This window comes from Rattus rattus, chromosome 9 (genome assembly GCF_011064425.1).
Source record: "Rattus rattus isolate New Zealand chromosome 9, Rrattus_CSIRO_v1, whole genome shotgun sequence".
In the NCBI taxonomy this organism is placed as follows: Eukaryota; Metazoa; Chordata; class Mammalia; order Rodentia; family Muridae; genus Rattus; species Rattus rattus.
Genome location: NC_046162.1, coordinates 12,603,277 through 12,623,746, shown reverse-complemented (window position 1 = coordinate 12,623,746; position 20,470 = coordinate 12,603,277). Strand labels below are relative to the sequence as shown.

The window sequence follows — 20,470 nt, the reverse complement described above, 5'->3', positions numbered from 1 at the left end:
AGAAAGGAGGAGGCATCAAACTGTGCTGAAACTAGGAAGGGAAGAAAGGAGTAAGGATGAGCAAAAGCCAGGACTGAGCGAAGAGAAGACTGATGGGGATGGAACCGGAGACAGAATTAGAAGCGTCATCTCGAGCCCCGATACGGTCCCGTTTAAGTTGCAAATGAAGGTGAACTTTCATTAATCCACAGAGCAGAGACTATGACGCTTAGCACGCATGGAGACCTGTCAAAATAGAATCGATTGTATTACTTGTGAGCAGCAGCCGGCATCTCGGGGAAATCAAATTGAAGGCTGTATGTTTTGAACCCTAATTTTATTTGACAGTTTATTGGCACTGTTCACATACTCGCCGGGAGAAAGCTGCCCCCGCGCCTTGCTCGTCTTCCTCCTCCTGACACCACAGGTCAGCGCTTTATTTGTAAAACCAACCTCAAGGAAAACACCTCACCGGAGTGGCTAAGTGTGGAGCACAGGCTTGTCTGTGTTGATGTGACCCGTTCACCTCTCCTCCAGTGACGTGAGTGTCACCAGAAATGAATCTCAGGCCCTTAAAGAGAATCCAGACACGCTGAGCACCAGAAGGTGATAAGGGCGAAGAAGAGGAGAAGAATCTCTGCTCTCTGAGATTACCTCATCATTTGCACTGGAAAATTTCTGCTGGCTGTAAAGAAACATCCCATGTGGCTAATTACAAAATTGTCTAGCTTTGGTGATAGCGTTCTTTTTTAGACACAGAGGTTGGCAGACTAATTTGGTGAGGCAAACACTCTCACGATGTTCAGTAAAAGCAAGGGAAAATGCAAGGTCCATAGGATTCTTTCTTCATATAGCATTGATTTATTGACCACCTACTGTGTGCTGGTAGCAGCTTAAGGGTAATGATGGGTCAAACAGAATGGTTCCTGCCTTTGTGGTGCTATCAGCAAGCTGAGGGACAGTGATAAAAAGAATAACACAAATTATATAAATAGGTTATACAAAGCCTCACTGTGGGAGACACGGCACAACTCATGAGTGCTTGCAACACAAGCCTGGGAACATGAGCTCTGTCCCAAGAATTCATGTGACAAAGGAGGGCCTGATGCCTGGTGCCATGATGCCACCATGTAATTCTACTGCTGGTGAGAAAGAGGCAGGTCCCTGGGGACTGCTGGCCAGCCAATGCAATCTGATCCATGAATTCCAAGCCGCTGTGACATGCACTTAAATACAAAAACAAAAACTCCACCTTCACCCCCCCAAACATGTAGATAGCATCCTGAGAAACAGTGCCCAAGGCCTGATGTTGACCTCTGGCTTCCACACACAGACCACACATGTGCATACACGTGCATACAAGCATATATAAGCATATTTTTAACATGCATTTCCATTCCTTTCCATTGGTCTTGACCTTCAAGAGAGGCTGGGTAGTTGAGCAGGTAGGACAAAGGCTCTGACAGTTAAGGACTTTCGAATGTTCTCACCAGCTTTACCCTTTAGCTAAGCAACTTTAGGAAAGGGACTAAACCTCTCTGGGCTTCACTTTTTGGTTTGTAAAAGTGCAGAGAACAACCAGAAATCTTTATGAAGTCTGTAGTGAGGACTAAATGAGACAAAAATGTACACAATGCATCCGTGGAGTGTGAAAGCATGAACAACCACAGCAGATGCTTGTGCTGTGGTTAGCACATACAACAGGGCTCCAACATCACCTCATCTGAAAAGCCAGCCTCACTGTCTCCGGGATAGCGCACCCTGTGCCTTCTCCATTCTGGCATTCCGTACTGTTGGTACAAAAGATCACATCTGCGCAACTGGGAAACACCAGCACTTAGTCTGTGTGCCCTCCCCAGACCCATATCCTACACGATAAACATTTTAATGCCAACTTCATAGTTCAGCACAGAGAGGTTGTGCAACTGTCCCATCTCACACAGTAAAACTAACTGTTGCTTTTAGCTCTAGGAGACGCAAGCTTGCTGTCTCACCACATTCTCTCTGGGATCTTCTACTCATTCATCCTCAATAGCCACAGGATAGCATCAAGGTTCGTCCTGACTTCCAGACACAGCTTCCTAACTCCCAATATACATAATATGCATTTGGATCTGAGCTGAGCCAATGAGAGGCATCTGTGGAAATCTCTGCTATTAGCATACAATTGTCATGACCTTCAGAACGAGCTGTTAGAGAATGACTGCTGAGCTAGAAAGATCAGAATCATAAAATGATGGCATCCTTTAGGTTTGTGTTTGTGTGTGTGAGCATGCCTGCTTATGTGCATGTGTGTGTGTGCATGTGTGTTGTATGTATGTGAGTGTGTGTGTTCTTGCATGCATGTATATGCTTGTGTGTGTGTGCACATGCATGTCCACATGTACACGCACAGATATGTGCATGTATGTGTTCACATGTGTGGTGTGGTATGTATAAGTGTGTGTACAAGTGTGATTGTGCATGCATGTTCTTATGTGTGTACAAGTGTGCTTGTGTGCACATGTTCCTGTGTGTGCACATGTGTGTGTGTGCATGTATGCATGTATATGTGGGAGCATCCATGCAAACATGTGCATGTATGTATTTGAGTATGTGTTGTGCATATGTGTATTTGTGTGTGTGTGTGTTGGAGAAGGGTTGCAAATGTAAGAGAATGTGCCTGTGTACAGAGGTCACACTTGGATCTTGTTCCCAGGCACTGTAAGCTTGTTTTCTTTTTGTTTGTGAACGCATTTGTTTTATTTTTGAGATTCTAAACTGCAACATTTTCCTCTTCCCTTTCCTCCCTCCAAACTCTCCCATGTACCCTTGCTACCGTCTTCAAATACATGGATTTCGTCTTTCATTGTTATTGCATGTATGCACATACATTCCTAAATACAGCCTGTTCTGTCCATATAATGTTACTTGTATGAACATTTTCAGTGCTATTGGGCACTGGACAACCACTTGGTGTGTCACCTCTCCAGTTCCCAGTGTTCCTCACTTGACTGCAGCTCTTTGTGCATGGTTGAGGCTCATCTTTTGAAACAGAATTTCTTCTCCCTAACCTGGAGCTCCCTGACTAAGCCAGTCTAGCAGGTCAGTGAGCCCCAGGACAGATGGGACTTTGGCAATGGGATTATAATGCACTTCTTATAATGGCTTCTTCCATGCAGGGGGGGATGGGACTCAGGTCCTCACCCAGGTAGAGCACTTTGCTCACTCAGCCATCTTCTCAGCTCCTTTTCTCTAAGCCTGAATGTTGAAGTTCCCCAAGCACTTACCAAGTATTAAGCTCCACTCTCAGCACCATGTTAATTTGCCTGCCTTTTGAACAAAAAAGAACGTGATGGGCAGATTTTTTTTTTTTAAAAGAACTCTATCATGAATATTTTTTGTCCTTAAAAAGAGGCCTCCACTCACCCAAATAGGCTGTGTGGGAGGAGAAAAAAAATCTTTTGCCTTCAAAATAAACTGAATTTTGATGATAGAGCTTTGCGGTATTTTCAGCAAATACACTGGAGTTTGGCGGACAGATGAAAACAACTGACCCATGATAGAGAGAAGTGATTTCACCGAAGGAAACATAAAAAGGGAAATTAACGTTGTAAGGATTTTTTATCCATTCTTATTAATATAATTTAAATCCAGTGCTTTGAGGATACTTACTGCCCTTCAGCTTCTAGAAAGTGCTCTGTGAATGGGCAATGATTACTCTGCAAATGTTCAGCCAATATGTTCTCACAGCAGAGATAATTTTATCTCCAGAAACTGCATGTCTTGAGTTAATGTCTCTGCCACTTCATGTCTGGATAAGCTCGGAGGGATGTCACCGGGACAGCAAGCGGCGAGCAGAATTTAGGTTAATAGATGTGTGCATCTCTTTTTTCGGAGGGCTGCGAATGCCTGATCCCATTCAACCTATTTATGAAATGCTTATAAGATGCAATTAAAATAACCGCATTGCTGGCTTTCAGATCTCCAAACCATACAAACACATACCTGACATCCATGAACAGCAAAAGTAGGTGGGGGAAGATAGCTCAACATAACATGACATACATGAGCAGAATTGGGCAGGGGTAGCTCAGGTAGTAGGGTGACGACCTAGCATGCACACAGCTCTAGATGTGATCATCAATACTGTATACACAGGGATGCCAAAGTTCTCAATCTAGCCATGCTCAAACCCTCAGGCTGCCTGTGAAACCCAAGCCCCACCTACAAAGGGCTCCCCTAGTTTTGTCTCTTTCTGTCTCTCAATCATTCCATCAAACACTCTCTGCATCTTCCCACAGTCTAACACATACACTGACCCTTGACACTCTTACCAATAAACAAGCACGTGCCAACGTGGGCCAATGCATCTCTACATGAACCTACACATAAGCACATGCCTGTACATACTCAGGCCATGTGCATGCTCATAGCCTTCACAGACAACTATACATACAGATGTTCTCCTCTAGACACATGTTCATGTTTGCACATATAGTGATAAGATGCTAATCTATAGTAGATCAGGTTTTACAACGCCTTCCCTGAACAGCACCCGCTCTGTTACCAACAGCTACACAACTTCTAGCCAGGTTCCCTCTCCTGTCGTCTCACCTACTGAATCCTACCAGTTATTTTCATGTCTAACCACCACCAATGCCAATTCTCCAGTGGATGGTGATTCTCCATATGAAATGCTTGTGCACATGTGTGTGTGCATGCATGTGCATGTATGTGCATGTACATGTGCATGTGCATGTGTGCCTGTATGTGTAATCTCTAGTCCATTCTTGTTTTTCTTTCTTTCATGAAACACACACACACACATGTTTATGCAACCACACGCACACACACATGCACAATGCACATGCACACCCACGCATTGAATGTATCATTTTGTTCATAACAGAAGCCCTTGGGGCTGCTCCAAGTGACAATTCTTAGAGCGACTGGCTTTCTTTGCCAAGCTCCCTATCTGGTTGGAGAAGAGTGGAGGAGATTCCGTCTTATTAAAGGACTGGGATGCAGATCAGCCTAGTGGTCGAGGGATGACCTGTGGTGTACAGGGTCCATCTGTATTACAAAAAAAAGGCTAGTGCAACCCAATAGCAGCAGGTGAGATGAATGCTGTGCGGGAGCTCCCACAGGGCACCAAGGAGAGAGAGCTTTTCCTGCAGTAGACATGCACATGAGAAGCAGACCGAGAGCTAGCGTGCATCTTGTTAGCGTCATCTTCAGCCTATGGACAACTGGAGCGTATGGAAGGCCACAGGTGGAACTTAGTGGAGATTGTTAATGAGAGGGAGATTTTACGGCACACCAGTGCAGAGAAACAGGCTTTGGCGCAAAGATTCTGATTGCAAAGAGATACGTCAGGAGGCAGATGATGAAGTCTGGCTGACCTCAGTGGTAAACTCACAGCATCTCAAAGTAGGAGATGTGATAGAACTCAAAGATGCATCCAGTCCTAAAGGGTGGGGTAAAGGGTAGAAACCTTTGAAGGAAAGTTCTGTGGATGCCCCAAGTTGGTCAGCCTACAGTATGATCCCCACATTTGCTGTAGTAGGGTGACCAATGATCAGCCACTTCGCTGAATATTGGCTAAACAGAGTCACGGAAATATCAATTCTTTTTCATAGAACTCAAAGTTAAAAGAGAGAAATCGCCTGTTTCTCCAGCTCTCCTTGGAGACAGGACAATAGAGACTGTGAAATTAAAAATCAGAGTTTATTGAAAGGGACAATGGAAGCTGAGTTCACACCACCTATGCCCCGATCTGACTGGGCCCTTGTAGCCCAGGGGGTAATTTCATAAGCAGAGGAGAAAGCAGGCTTTAAGACAAACACTGGCACAAAACATCAGAGAACATTTCACTCCAGATAATAAGCAGTAGTTCAGTTTCAAGCTGGAGGGAAGATGGGTAACGAGCTCTTCAGGAAGATGAAGTTACAGAGGAGGGCAGAACAAACAGGAGGCCAATTCCTCCCTACCTGAAGTATAAAACCCTTCCAACGGGCATGAGATAAGCAGCTTCGAAGGAGGCGTGAAATGATTTCATGTCCGTGTTTGGCATAAGTAGCATCATTCATTAGCCTTGCTGCCATGCTTCTGCAAGCTCATCCGTGCCCAGGCAAACCAATGGCAGGACTACCCCAAGTCATTCAGTGTCTGAGGTGGCAGCTGCAGACCCGGACAGATCTGCATTTGGTGGCTCGAGGAAGGACAGCACACGGATCTGTTCCACTGCTGTAGCTTGATTGTAAGTTGAAAAGTGCCATAGCTAGAGTGTTTCACAGTAAGGTTCGGTCACTTGCTATGTTTTTTAAAACAAATATAGTACTTCAAGCTTACCTATGACAGCTAGTGCATGGAAGCCAAGTGCCACATAGGAACTCAGCTTCCCAGGGCACTTCTAAGTAACCAAGCCCTACGAGGAAGTTGCTGAGAATCACTGCAAGTGGGTGGAAACACACGCCTTTAATTCCAGAACTTGGGAGACAGAAACAGGAGGCTCTATGAATTCAAGGCTGGCCAAGACCAGCCATGGCTACACAGTAAAACCCATTTCAAAGCAAACAAACAAACAAACAAACAAACAAAGGACTTGGCCAGTGAGCTGGCTCAACAGGTAAAGACATGCTTGCTGCCAAGTTAGACGACTAGAGCTTGATTCCCAGCACCACAAGCTAAAAGAAGAGAACTGCCTGTTGTCCTGTGTGCGCCTCATTCAAAGGGAGGCACATGTGTGTACTTAGGTGCACACTCACAGAGCAAATAAAGGTCACATAAAATGTTAAAAGAAAGAACTCCTAGGGTGGGGATACTGAATGCTCACAAACATGAAGTGCCGAGTTTAGATTCCCCGGCACCAAAAATAAACATTCAAAAACCAACCTGGAAAGGGCAGGGCAACCCTGGCACTGGGGAGTCAGAGACAAGAGGATCCAGCCCTTCATCTCGCTGATTACCTGGTGAGGCAGAATCAGGGCGCTCCGGGCTCACTGAAAAGCCCTGAGAATGACTGAAAAAGCATGAGATATCAATCTCCAGTCTCTGCATATGCAAACACAGGTGTGTGCATCACAAACGGATATTCATATACACGGGGGGGGGGGAAGGAGGGAAAGAGAGGAGAGAGAGAGAGGGAGAGAGAGAGAGAGAGAGAGAGAGAGATTGAGAGAGATTGATTGATTTCCACAGTGAGTGCTTGGTCTGGGCTGAGGCTTGAGATACTGACGCCTCTGCCAGCGTCTGGGGTATCTGCCATGGGTTGTCCAAGACCCTATTTTGAGAAGCACTGAGAAGCGCTTATACCTTTGGCTACAGGCAGAATTAAATGCAGCTGAAGAAAAAAGATGGAAGTCTTCCTTCCTGGGTGACTTACATAACCCAGTGGCAATTGCCAGCAGATCTAAATGAGTTTAATCAGCTATTAGAGCCTTAATTAAATTCCTCTCAGTTGAAATTTCAGAATTGCCTAATTGTTACACAGCTCACATTGGAGCTGTTGATTTTTTTTTCTTCTGTAACCGTTCTTGGGTTAATCTAATATCTTTACAGAGAAGAACACCAAATGTTGTACAACCAAGCACCAATTTGGTCATCTATGGAAATGAGCTTTGACCTTTGACATTTCCACAAACAACCCAGACACCTACGTTTTTGCCTTTCTCATATTTATTACATTGCGTTGGGTTTCGGAGAGATGGTTTTTTCCCAAATTTGTAATGTTTTTTGACTATATTCTTTTTTCCTTAGCCCCTGCCACTAGTGTCCTTCCTTCCTTAGGCTCCCTTTCTGTGTTCACACTGTGTATATGTGTGTGTGCACATGTGTGCATGCGTGTGTGTGTGTGTGTGTGTGTGTGTGTGTGTTTCTACATGTCTACAAAGAAGTCTAAAACTCACAAATAAGAAAAAAAGCATGCATTATTTGCCTTTTCTGTGCCTGGCTTATTTGACTTGATGTAATGATCTCCCATTGTATCCATTTTCCAGAAAATGACATAATTTCATTCTTTATGGCTGACTAGAACGCCATCGTGCCTAAGGAGTGGGATTTCTTTATTCATTCACCTACACTGATTCTGCAACTTGGCTATGGTGAACGGAGCCGTGATGGACACTCATGCCCAGGAGCGATAGAGCCGGATCCTGTGGTAATGCTCTTCTCTTCAGGCTCAGTCAACAGGAGAATAATAGCTCAAGGCTTGTTCACATTTGAAATTCAAATTTAAGAGTAAAGAGCCTTTGACTTCCTTCTCTTTAGGAGCTTGTGTATAATCTTTCCAATTCCTCTGTTCCTAGGTCCCCAGGGATGGAGAGAAGTCCTATTTCTTTGGTGTACTTTTAATTATTAAAAGTGATGTGGTTTTCTAGTTAGCTAAGCAGTTAATAGCGTTTTCTTCCTCCTCTTTGATTCTGCATTGCAAAGATCTAACATCGGAGGTTTGAAAATTCTTGGAAAAAAGTAAAAGGACCTCTCATAATCACTAATTAATTTTTTGAACATGCTTCTGGGAGTCCTTCTTTTTGTATAATTTCTGTATCAGACAGCCTTTCAAGGGCTGTAACAGTAATTATTGAATAACTAGTAAGTATAGTCATCGGCATTTATTGAGGTTCTACAGTCACCCCAATAGGCATTTTCTTATTTTATTGCCATAGTTCTGCAAGGGACAGGAGGAAGCTGTTGCCTTCATTTTGCAAATTGAAAACCCTGACAACCATGAGTGACTTGCTCAATGTCAACAACAGCAGCTGAGAGGATCTGGGGTCTGAGGTCAGGGTGCCAGGCTTCCAAGACCCCAAGGCTTCCAAAGTTGATGTTTTATCTGCTTTGGGAAGTTTCAAGGAAAATAATGAGTTTTTTGTTCTGGTGGGGAGAGTACTCCTTGACTCACTTGGAAAGGAAGTAATCAGCACTATGCCATGGACACAGTGATGTCTGGGAGTTGGGAAATGCAGGTTCTGTGCCCAGGTATGGAGAACCTATTTCCTTTAGACAGGGGCCATGTTTGCTTTCCTTGTGAAGTAGAGGAGGAGAGGAGAAGGAGGAGCAGGAGAGGGAACAAGAGGGGGAGAGGGCAGGAGAGGGAGCAAGAGGAAAAAAGAGGGGGGGGGAAGAGGGAGGAGAGAGAGAAGAACCTGAGGTGGTCTTGTAGCTTGCATGCATGGCAGCATTACTTCCCCAGTTTTCCTGTGAACTTATTCTTCTAAGGCCTTGAAGTCTACCATGGTAATATGGTTCCAACAGCAGTGCTATTAGTGAGCCCTGCTTCGTGGCCTTGGGGTTGAATTTCAGCACTATGAACATGGACATCTGAAAGGCAATTAGAATAAGAGATCAGGGAGAAAGAATCCACTGCTCAAATGTGAGCTGCGTGACAATTGGGTAATTTGGGGATGTCAACCAATAAGAATCTAATTAAGGCTCCTACAGCTGATTAGACTTTTTTTTGTCTCCGTAGTAGCCTCTACTCTGTTACATAAGGGTCCTTAGGAAGGAAGGTCTGCCCTCCTGCTGTGTGTGTCTGCCTGCCTCAGACGCTGTTGCTTAACAAGACACTATCTATCCATGCTGCTGCATCTGTTTTCACTGAAACCCAAATGCAAAACTGGGTGGAGCTCTTTGCAGTGAGTCTAAATTGAAGAAGAAAGCAAGATCTGCAAATCAGTCCAGAGGAATGAAAGGGGAGACAGATGTTGGGATTGGGGTTGGGGACAGACTAAGTACCACACACACACTGTTAAACCAGCCTGAGATCAGAACTCTCTTACAATGCAGCTGTGATTAAAAAAAAATACCTTCACAAAGACTGTTTAGAAATATGGCAAAGGTTTCCTCTTGACCTTCTAATGTACTTTGTTCTGGGTAAATTTCAAAGATCAGCATGGCTTCCAACTGTAGAACAAACGAAAGGCCATTTGCAATCAGGCAAAGTCAACAGCTCTTCAAGGGAGCATTTACCTAGACAATATTTAGTAGCTCTGTCCCCTTGGCCATGTTGCCAGTGAGTTAGAAATTGGCCAGAGAGTTCAAGAATCGAGTTCCAGCGCTGGGAGGCTGCCGGAGCCTTCCATTCTTCCCAGCCTAAGAGGATAAAGCGATAAAGGTAAAATGTGCGTATAGATAAGACGCTTCCTCTTCAGTACTTTTTTTTAATGAAAACCTTTAAAGTGGAAATTTTTCAGTCTGAAAAATGTAACTATTTATTTAAAAAAAAAAACCATAAAGGTAGCTTCCATGTAATCACATTTCAGACTAAGGAAGCAGCTGGTATCAGCAATGGCGCCTGACTTGAAGAAAGTAACAGGCCAACAGCGGACGGCTTTCCTCACTCAGCATCATAAAGAAGGAAAAAGCCAGGTCCATTCGGCTCTCAGCCCTGAAAATTCAAACTTAACCTCATATCCAGTGTCTGCAAAGTTTTAAAATAAGGCTGTAAGACCTGAGGGTGTCGATTGTTTGAAAGACATTTCGTCGACTTGCCCCTGAGAAGCTACCGGCTGTGAACACTAAAGTGTTTGGTGTCTGATGGACATCTGTGCTTTTGTATCTGGGGCAAAATAAAAAATTTAAATCTTTGAGGTGGACATTTTTCTCCTTCAAGATGAAGGGGAGTCAGGGTGGACGCCAGAGGCACCAATAGCTATGACAAACAAAGCCCTTGTGCATGGGTTAACTCCAAGGCCATGACGGAATGCCTGCTGATCAGAAGCTAGCTTCTCTGTAGATAAGATGGTATTTGACAGTCATTTTTCTTTGCCGAGCTCTGACCACAAATGACTTTGCTCCAGGCTCTGTCTGAGCCCTAAAGGATTCTAGTGAGAGGATCCTCTAAAATACTAAAACCAACAGAAGATTTAATGGTGAGGAAAGAGTAATAAGCTTAACCACCATTCTGTCCACAACTGGAAAGATGATGACCAGGGGTTGAGGAGGCAGCTCAGTGACTAAAGTGCTCCCTGCAGGAATAGGAAGGCCTGGATTCAAAACCCCAGCACGCTTACAAAGCAGGGGCACCACAGTGCATGCCAGCAACTCCAGCTCTGATAGGGAGAGCTGGGCTGGGCAGATCCCTGAAGACCAGGGCCTGGCTATTCTAGAAGTCAGCAAGTTTCAGGTTCAGGGAGATTTCTTGTCTCAAACAATAAGGTGGAGAGAAACTGAGGGAGACACCCAAGAAAAGCCTCTGGCCTCCAAATTCCTAAATGTTCACCTACACCCACGAACACCTATGTAACATGTGTACATAGCCTCAAATACACACACACACACACACACACACACACACACACACACACACACACTACGTGATTATTAGGATGTGTTGGGAGGGAGGGAGGGAGGGCTCTTTGGGATGTGACAGCTAAGATTCATTATTTCATAAAGCAGAGCCTGAGTAACCCTCATCTGTCAATCCAGTTTCAACCACAATGGCCACCTCATATGTGACCAGGTCTAGTGCGCTGTAGAGCTGCTGAGAGGAAACTAAAATCAGGGCAACCAACCCATCAGTGCCTCAGATTGCCCTTCCTGCTGAGTTACGTCACAAGCGCAGCAGCTAAAAAGGACCAACAGCTACCAGAAGAGCGAGGCTGAGCCAGGATACATGGGTAGGAACTGCCATGTCACCGTTGTTAAAGCAATGTGGTCTAATGTAGAGCCCCAAGATTACCGTTCAGTGTCTTGACCAACTAGCAACATCATTCTTTAGGGTTAAATGATATTAAAGTCTCAGTTCATTCATTCAATAAATGTTTAGTGGCTTCTCTGTGACCTCAGCCTTCTGTACAGTAGCTCTCTCATGCACAGTAGCTCTCTTCTGTACAGTAGTAATATTTATGACACGTGAAAATTCTATGCGATTTGAATTGGTCCCCATCAATAAAGCTTAAATGGAACATGGCTGTGCTTGTTTTGCTATATGTCCTTTACAGTTGCCATGGCAATGAGGCAGGGCTAAGGGCTGGTCAAGAAGGCAGTGCGGCCCTCTAAGCCTAAAACATTGGTGAACATGCCTCTTACATAAAACATTTGATAGTCACTGTTCTAATCCCCATTGGCAAAGGACAACTAGCTGAACTAGCTGGGTAGCAAGGAAGATAAAATAGAATGGCCTCCGAATGAATTATACCTCAAAATAAAAACCAATAAATAGGTCAAAGGTGACATAGATGCAGAAAGTCCTCAAAAGTGATAAATAAAGCATCAGGAAAGGTGGTAGGCCCAGGATGTTTGGAGTTTGCAGAGGAGAGGCTCAGAAGAGAGAGGAGGGATACACAGGTTGAATGAGCGGTGTAGACAGAGGCTTCGGAGCTGAACTGAAGGTGCAGGTGTACAATAGTGAGACAGGAATTTATCCACATTGGATGAACTACTCTGAATACAAAGTGGAAAAGAGAAGAGAATTAGAGGGAAAGGCTGAGACCAGGGTGCAGAAGGAGGAGGATGTTGGGCTAACATTCCTACATGCTTACTAGCATCTGTTGGCTTTTGGGTTTACATCTGCAATCTGTTTTGGATTCCTTCTGGATTGGCTCAGAACCCTTACTGTGTGTGGTGTGTTTGCTAGTGTGTGACACCATGCACCGTATCAGACTTGTCCTGTTTGCTAATAACTGATGCCGTTCCCTTTACAATACGCTCCCACTTCTCAGGTGATTTGTTTAAATTTATAGGTCCAATTTTTTAAACCACGAACCACCTCCATTCCTCATTAGCCATTTATCCCAATGGCATAAATCCACTTAGAAAAACTTAATTCCAACAACTCTAAGAAAGGCTACAGGCTCACTCACGTAAATTTAGGTCTCTTCTCCAGTGTCACGCTGGCCCCTGGACTTCTATATTTTCTTCCAAATATCCCCAACAGTCTTCCATCTTTTTCCCATCCCAACTGATACCTTTCCTTCTTCACAACCACAGATCCTTCCCCATTTGCACGCATGCCCATCTCCACCTGTTCTCTTGTTGTACCCACACGGCACATTCAACCCCATCTCTGAGTCAGTCGCACTCCTTTCCCACCTGTAAGCCAGCTGTCCGGGTAGAGCAAATGACCTGACCACCTGGCTTAATGTCGCTTCAAATTTCAGGACTCCCTCTCTCACTAGAAACATTTCTCTCTGTTCCTAAGTGCACCTCCGCCATCCCCTAGAAACTATTTCAAACCTTCGCACCTGCCCACAAGACTCGAGGGCTGCCAGCAGCAGCAAGCTCCCGGCTGGTGAATCTACCCCTTATTTCTGCTTAGGTGGACAACCCACGTAATCCATAATCTTACCTTGCCTCTGCATATGCCTTCCTTCTCCTTTGAGAATTAGAGAGCACCTTTTATCTAGATCAGTGGTTCTCAACCCCTTTGGTTTGAGGGGTGGTGGTGGGGTGGTGGTGGTGAATGACCCTTTCACCTAAGACCATCTGCATATCATATATTTCCATTATGATTCATAACAGTAGCAAAATTGCAGTTATGAAGTAGCAGTGAAAATAATTTTATGGTTGGGTGGTCAACATGGTATTGAAGGGTCATAGCATTAGGAAGTGTGAGAGCCGCTGCTCTAGACTGAAGTGTCCCTTGTGCTTGAATATCCCTTTTCTGTAGTGGCTGACCCTCTAAAGGTCTCAGTGCATCTCTGCTCACTAAGTAGAAGATATAGCATACATCAGTTCCAAGAATTTTCACTGTAGGCCACCCCATCTTCCCCAAGTGTGTCTGCATTAGGTTGTTTCCCACCTCTTTGGCTGACTGAGGCAGGCTTAGTAAGTCTCTACCCTGCCTCTTGACTTCAGATGTCTGTGCTCAGGTCTCTCCTGCCCGTCAGTCTTCAGTAATCAACTCTAGGTCAATGGCATGTAGATCTGACTCCTTCACCAGCTTCTTCCTGCTGCCCCCAAGGAGTCTCAGCTGCCAACAGACTTAGAGTTGGTTCACCCTCTTCAGTCATGAGAGAAGCGTAAGTTCTCTCCTAACTGTACATCTGAATCATTGCGTTCCCAATGATCCAAAAGATCCTGGACCACACTTCTTCCCATCTCCTCTGTATACATTAAGCCAAGTACCCAGTCTTGAGACTACCAACATAGTGTGGGCTTTTAATCTGCCCTGGCCTCCAAAGAAGCCTCTCATTGGACTTTTCTTCTTTGGGGTAATTTTTCCCATCAGGCCATCCCCCAGGCCATGCTTCTTAATATTGCTGGCACCTCAGCATTCCACTTTCCCCTTTATGGTCAACAATTAAAGCTGAATGAGAAGCAAATATCATGGTCTAGATGGCCCAGTCTCGGCTGTCCTTTCTAGGACATGCTCGTGCCAGTATCATTTTTTGACAGCGAATTCATGATCCCACTTTGTCCCACATGGATTCATAAAGCACAGAGAGCTAAGCAGAGGCTGGTACATACATCCAGCTCTCCTCTCGGTGACATATTTCAACACCATCTACCTGTCCAGAAAATGCCCTGCCAACCCTTTGCCAGGCATACCTTATACGTCATTCATACCCCCAAACCAAGGAGAGAGTGTCCAGCTCCACAGGACTGGGGAGACACCCTCTTTTCTCTTTAAGTCATTTAAGTTTATGGTTATAAACCCCAATGTTCATCTGTGGGCCCTAGCAGACTTGCAGAGTTCCAGGATTGGGTCTGCCTACCTTTGTATCTCTTCTATCCAGCTCAGGGCTCTAAATGCTCATTAAATAAGTTAATTAACAATATAAACCAATTGGACCATCCTAATGGCTCCCCCTGCAGTCAACGATCAGCTTCACTTGTTTTCTTAGGTGTGAAAAGTGATATAGACTTGAGTTGGCTGAACCTGAACTTATGCTCGGCTATAGTGCTTGCAGGCTGTGTGTCCTTGTTTAATGACACCTCTTGAACACTGGCTTCCTCATCTGTGAAGTGGGCATAAGAGGAGTCAGCATACCATATGGTCCTTATGAGAATTAAACAAAACAAAGAGAAAGAAAACAATTCAATGAAAGTGCAAAGGACCTACTCCAGTCTCTCCCATGCAGCTGATCAATGCCCAACTGATATGAACTGGTCCATACTATTCAGGGATCTTGGGATGATTTTATTAGTTCTCACAGATGAACCATTGAACATGATGCCGGGCACTTAGAAAGCCTTCAGCCAACGTTCCTTTCCACTGTGCATATCCTCCTACAGTCATGGCTGATTCCTGAATGTAACTCCAGAGAACATAAGTAAGACACTGCCTATAAAATCCAGGCCCACAGCTTGTCTACCAAAAGGATACAGGCATTTGTTCCTTCTGTAACAGGAGACAGCTCTGCTTTGCACTTAACTGCTGACTGTTTTAAATAGAAGCCATATTGTCTATTAATACAATTCTGTGCACAGAGAAGGTCCTGCCAAAAGCAGCCTGCTGTTACCTTGCTTCTCCCATAAACCCAAAGGCCTGGAAATTATCACGTCTCCTTTTTCTGACTGGAGGTTTTGCACAATTAATGCATGTCATTAACTTCATAACTATAAATGTAACTCAAGCAATCTTGGATTCTTATACACAGGCTTGTTAGTGCTTGACTGGCCAAGAAGCTGTACTGGGAAAAGATGAATAGAAACTTCAGAAAACAGCACATTGGAAGAGCATCCTAGTTAGAAAGCTGTGCTATTATAGGGATGATAATACCAAAGACGCCTGACTATGTAAGACCCTATGAATTATAAGTTACTGTTAATATCACATTTTATTTGCCATTCACAAAGTCACATAAATTGCTAGTATTGTTCAGTAAACCAATGTTCAGTCTAATAACATGGCCCAGAAGAGGCAGGGTTTTCTGGCCAACACTTGCCGAATTGCATGCGCATCACTATTCGCCCTATTGTGTGGGCTGCACAAATGGCCCACGATCACTGGGGATGTTTGTCTTGAGCATCTAAAACAAGCGCCTGAAGAAATAGCTCTCAGAAATCCACTCAAAATGCAAAAAGCAAAAGAAAATAACCAAAATAAGTGCCATTTAAAAATCTAGATTGCACTCCACATGTGCAGTGGCTCCATTTGCTAAGCCCTTTCTGCCATGCCCCGTGGTCTCCTGTAGGTATTTGGCATAAATTACCTAAAACTTTCACACTCTGTGAAGTGGTTGAGCAATGATGTTCAATTAATTAACATCTCTAGCTTCACTTTCCCCATCTTTACAATAAACTATGTCTACTGCATAGCATTGTGAAATATGGCGGGAGACAGTGGCAGACATCTACAGAGAGAGATGGAGACAGAGAGACAGAGACAGAGGGAGAGAGAGAGACAGGGTGAGAGGAAAGACGGGGACATAATTAAGAACTATATAGAACAACTATAGTGTTTCTCGTTTGAATTTTCTATCTCATACAGCACTAGGAGGTGCCACCTGCACTGTAGAATTCGATTAAAAAGAAACAGAGCATAATGGTCGAAGCATGGGCTTTGGAGGCTCACAAATGGAGTCATAATCTTGCTTAGATTGTTGGAAATTGACTGTTCTCTGCCCCTTTGTTTTCTCACTTACAAAACAGGCATCATAAAAGTACTAATACCATGTAAGTTGGTTTGGTTGTTGTTTGGTTTGGTTTCTTTGTAAATTAAAGGGAGTTATAAGGAGTAGAGAGATGGCTAAGTGGGCAAAATGCTTGCTAAGAGCAGATTGAAGACATGGGTTCAGATCCCCAACACCCACATACAGACCAAATGTAACAGCTCATATGTGACACCGAAGACAGAAGCAGACAGGAGGATCCCTGGGGCTTATTCAGTCAGTCCAGTTGAACACAGTGTACTCCAGATTCAGTAAAACATTGTCACAAACACACACACACACACACACACACACACACACACAAACACAGGCACATGCACACACACAAGCACACGCACACACACACACATACAAGCACATACACATACAAGCACACACACATACATATGCATACACATGTACACATACACACACACCACATATAAGTGCTTGAAAGGCCACATATCTAAAGTCCTCTCAGAATTACAGGAAGGATTTGATGAATGATGGCTTTAATAACTCACAGACTGTAGACAGGGAGGGCATTATCATTAACTCCATCCTACTGAGGTCTGGGAAATATCAAGAATGATGTTTCAAGGTTGGCCAGAGTATTAGAACTAAATGAGTCTCATGAGCGAACACCCCACCCCAGCTATTAACCAGTGGAATGCTCAAGGAAGCTACTGATCCTTGATCTCTACTGGCCTCAACACTTACCCTACTTGTATACATAACCACTTGCTTCTCTCTTAATGTTAATTTTGACCGAACATCCTTGTCTCTGTATCCAGTTCTCATAGGTGAAAGTACCACTCCGTGGAAGTCAACACCCATGACAATTTCTGACTGCAAAGTCTTAGGTTGTATTTTGCTAATGAAACTCAAGTCTTGCTGTGTGGATTCAAGCAACCATATTGAATGCTCTAAATCACTGGTTCTCAACCTTTCTAATGCTGCCACCCCTTAATATAGTTCCTCATGTTATAGTGACCCCCCCATCATAAAAATATTTTTGTTGCTACTTCATAGCTTTAATTTTGCTATTGTTATGAATCTTAACATAAATATCTGATGTGCAGATGGTCTTAGGTGACCCCTATGAAAAAATCATTCAACCCTGAAGGGGTGGCAAGCCACAGGTTGAGAACCAGCACTCTAATTGAAGTGCGTGAGCAGTATTGGTAGAGGAACTCTGACCATGTCTCCTGACTTCTGTGAAGCTCAGGCTTGTCGCCTGTGAATTCCCTGGCTTTCCATTATGTGAGAGCAGCTGTTGGGATCTGATAGCCAGATCTAATACTGGCCCTGTATTCAAGCTTCATATCTGTCCTTTCTGTTTTCTTCAAACACACTTTAATCATAGAAAAGAAACAGGCACATCATCAGCTGTAAAGGGCTGGCCCATCTAAGGGTAGGGAACCAGCAACAAGAATGAGTGTTCTTCTGGTGCCAGGAGTTTCAACTTCAAAGTTAAGCACAGCTAAGAGAGAGGCCACTGGTTTCTAAACCGCTCTCAAGGGCGTAAGCATGGATTTATCCTAGTCTTCCCCACTTTGGGTATCTGTGCCTCCAATAGGCTTTTTCCACATGGAGAGAAATCCAGATGGTTCAGCCCCTGCTCTTTCCTTCTCTAGTCCCTCTCCGTCTTTCTAATTTGCAGGATTACAATTCAGATGGCAGCAATATGGACTCTAAAGATGCAGGATATGGCAATGATGAGTTCTGTAACAGTTTTCAAAAGACAATGGGTAGATGACAGGCCAGATGGTAGGGCCATGAGCAATGAAGAAACGGTTTCTGCAGGGGTGGGGACTCATTTACAGCCTCGGATTGTCAGACTGCAGAAGCTGATTGGCTTTGGGAAGAAGCAGGAACCTGATTAGGAGACTGATTTGCATACAGCCCATGGGAGAGCTCTGAACTGAGATCCAGGAGAAAGGGGAAGAGGAAAAGGCAGAGCAGGGGACCTTGTGCTTGTAACACCCTTCTTTAAAACTGTGGAGCCACTGCTCAGGGACCAGACACTGCCAAGGTGAGCTTTCATGGTGAACCTTTGGCTACTTTCACTACCAATAGGCAAAGGAAGCACATTTGTACTGTGCCAGGACATGGAAAGGAAATGAACTTTGGAGTCTGACAGAGTTGAGATGCAAGTCAACCAACCACCTAAACCCTGCTTGCTTATATGGAACTGGCACAGGAGCAAAGGGTTTTACTATTCAACTTGATTGTCCTTTAAAAAGTAATCAATGTAATTAATATAGGGTCCATAAATGAAGCAAAATCATTAGTATTAATATTATTTTCCAAAATATGGGAAATTGCATACACACACACACACACACACACACACACACACACACACACACACACACACACACATGAAAATTGAAGGGAGTTAATTATTTAAGAAGAGAATGAAAGGAATAAATGGAGCAGGAGAAGATAATAAGAATAAGTCAGGTCAAAGTGCATGATAATATACTTGAACAAAATATTAACAACAAATATTTGTCCAACAACTATATACTAATAAACTTCTGAAGAAAGAACTAGGGTGGCCATAACCCTTCTCTTCAGAATCTAAAGTATACACATTAAGTCTCCCAAAGCATAGAAACCAAGTCTAATTTAATAGAATAGTATTCTAATAAAGAATATTCTAATTCTGCTTCTGCTTCTCTTGTTGGTTCAAGCTAGGCTATCATGCCAGGGTGGAGGATGGACGATAGGGTAGCAGTCAGAAGCTCAGCTGAGAAAATCCAAGTGCAGCTCAGAAGGAATCCTGTCAGTCACTCGAAGCCAAAAGCTTATTGCTGGAGTTGAGCACCTCACTGTTCTGTCTCTTTCCTTGGGGACAAATATCCTACCTGTTACCTGATCAGCATGCATGTTGGAAATCACAGACACTGACAGGGGCTGTGGTAAGACACTGATGGTGCTGTGGTAAGGACATTGAGCATCTCCAGACACCTGCAGTGAGGTCTTAATTCTTGTAGGATGGGAAGATGCAGATGTTGCTTCAGGAAGTAGGTAAGCAACAGAAGGCCTTCTATGTCTGTGGTTCAGTAAAATCTGAGGGCCTGTGGAGCCTCTGAGAACCATCAGTGTAGACCTACAAGACCTGAATTTCAATACTTCCTAAGCTGTTGGTAAGAAATGTCACTGGGTATCTTCAAGTTAGCACTACTTAAATATAGTCAGAGACTGCTACCTACTTTACCTGATGCAGCTAAGTGGATTATAAACATGACAGCCCATTATTTAAGGTTTGGGTAGACTCCACGCTCAGCACATCCTTCCTTTGTCCTCATGTTATGTCCTGAGGATCCAGATCATTAAATTCAACCTAGGGACTCAACACACTTTCAAACTTTTAAAAGAAGTTTGAAACACCTTTCTCTAAATGACACTCACTTGAAACTTGAGAGTGCCCAGTAGATCTCTACTACCTCTACTTGAATCTAGATTGTGCCTCATTCATCAACTCACCCAGAACCCCCTGCAGCAGTCTAAGCTCTGCATGAACATCCCATCCCAGGGAACTCAAAAAAAAATCTTTGACTCAAGGCCCAGTGGCAATTTTCTCTCCTTCCTTCTTATTCTCCTACTCCTGATCTTCTTCTCCCTGTCTCTTTCTGTTTCCTTCTTCCTCTCCCATTTCTTTCTCCTATGATCTAGATGAAGAATGTCTTCCAAAGGTGGATGTGTTAAACATGACTTACTCCTCAGGGTGACATGACTTTGAAGTTTTAAAGCCTTATTGAACAGATAGTGGGAATTCTGAAAGTCATGGGGTGTGTGCTTTTGATAGAAATGGTGATGCCACAGCCCTTTCCTCTTTCTACTCTTACTCCCTAACACAAGTAGAGTCAATTTGTTCCACCATGTCATCTCACCTTGATGCACTGCATTGTGATAAGCCAAAGAAAGGACCAGTCAAGAATGGCCTAGGGCCTTCAAAGTTGGCC

General features: G+C 44.0%; 1 protein-coding gene across 1 annotated transcript in view; it reads right to left on the bottom strand.

The window, feature by feature from the left end:
• Grin2a (glutamate ionotropic receptor NMDA type subunit 2A) overlaps nucleotides 1-20,470 on the bottom strand; it is a 410,069-nt gene that overhangs the window by 95,526 nt on the left and 294,073 nt on the right. The gene's annotated exons all lie outside the window — the stretch shown is intronic.